The 1,308-nt window shown below is 35.4% G+C and overlaps 1 pseudogene; it reads left to right on the top strand.

The window, feature by feature from the left end:
• Positions 1-276: 276 nt before the first annotated feature.
• LOC140858322 (small nucleolar RNA R71) lies at positions 277-374 on the top strand (annotated as a pseudogene).
• Positions 375-1,308: the final 934 nt, after the last annotated feature.

The raw sequence follows: 1,308 nt of genomic DNA, 5'->3' as shown, positions 1-1,308 counted from the left end.
AGACGATCTAATTTTTGGGACAGTTCATCTACCTTATGATGGATATCTATGGCATTTTCTACTTCATATATTCTACCTCTCTTTGGGTTTAACATGGATTTATCTCTAATAGAGGCAGACATATGATGTAATAAATTTTTACTTAAAATTTCAAACAGTTGCCATGCCTCATCCTCACTTTTCAGCATGAATGTCCCACCGCATGATGCATCGACCATTTGTCGATGTCTTTCAGATAGCCCATCATAAAAATATTGGATTAACTGCCACTTGGGTACAGCATGGTGGGGATATTTTTTAATAAGGTCCTTTAATCTCTCCCATGTTTCATGAAATATTTCTCCATCTAATTGGGAAAAACTAGTTATGACTTTCCTTATTTGATTAGTTTTTCCTATGGAAAAATATTTCTTGAGAAACTCTCCTTGCAGCTAGTCCCAGGTTGATATAGTCATGGAATCCAAAGTATGTAGCCAGTATTTGGCTTTGTCCTTAAGTGAGAAAGGGAATAATTTTAACCTAAGAGCATCATCGGAGAAATTATGAATTTTGACAGTTGAGCATATCTTAAGAAATTCTTCAAGATGTTTATAAGGGTCCTCATTACTAAGTCCATAAAATGAAGGTAACATTTGGATTATACTGGACTTAATTTCATATTGATTGGTCTCCACAGGGGGCACTTGAATACAAGGAGAGTAGGTATATGTGGAAGGAGTAAAGTACTCCTTCAATAGCCTGAGTGGATCATTCTCCTGATTTCGGTCCATATTTTTACATCTGTTGGCTCTAAAGATTCTTTCTATTTATGGATCAAAAGGTTGGATTTCTGATCGTAACGATCTACGACCAAGCATACACCTTACAATTATACTTTAAAGAAAACACAGAAAATTTTAGTTTTTATAATATATATATATATATTTTTATAATAAAGTGAGAAAAGAATGAAGAAAATCTAAAGAGAAGAACCTAAGAATCTTAAATCTATGAAAAGGGAGAAATTAGTTAATGTTTAGATGTTAATTGCAATCAACTTAAACAAGCATAGACTCTCTATCCTAAGGTTAACTTAGATCTAGACAGCTCCTAACTTCCAAGACCACCTTTGAGCACTCCAAGCTCAAGACTGAGTAACTGACTCGGCCAGGTAAGCGTAAGATGTGGGAGGTTCCCTGCTCGTTGCTTTCCTTACACACCAACTGAGTTGGTCAGGTCAGTCAACAGAACCAATTAAAAACTACTTTCTTTAACCACTTGCCTTAGACACCGAGCAATTAACCAATCCATACTCGGTTCAACTCTAGA

The sequence above is a fragment of the Elaeis guineensis genome, chromosome 5 (assembly GCF_000442705.2).
Source record: "Elaeis guineensis isolate ETL-2024a chromosome 5, EG11, whole genome shotgun sequence".
Classification (NCBI taxonomy): domain Eukaryota; kingdom Viridiplantae; phylum Streptophyta; class Magnoliopsida; order Arecales; family Arecaceae; genus Elaeis; species Elaeis guineensis.
The sequence above is the reverse complement of the archived record's forward strand: the minus strand, read 5'-3'. Positions and strand labels throughout refer to the sequence as shown.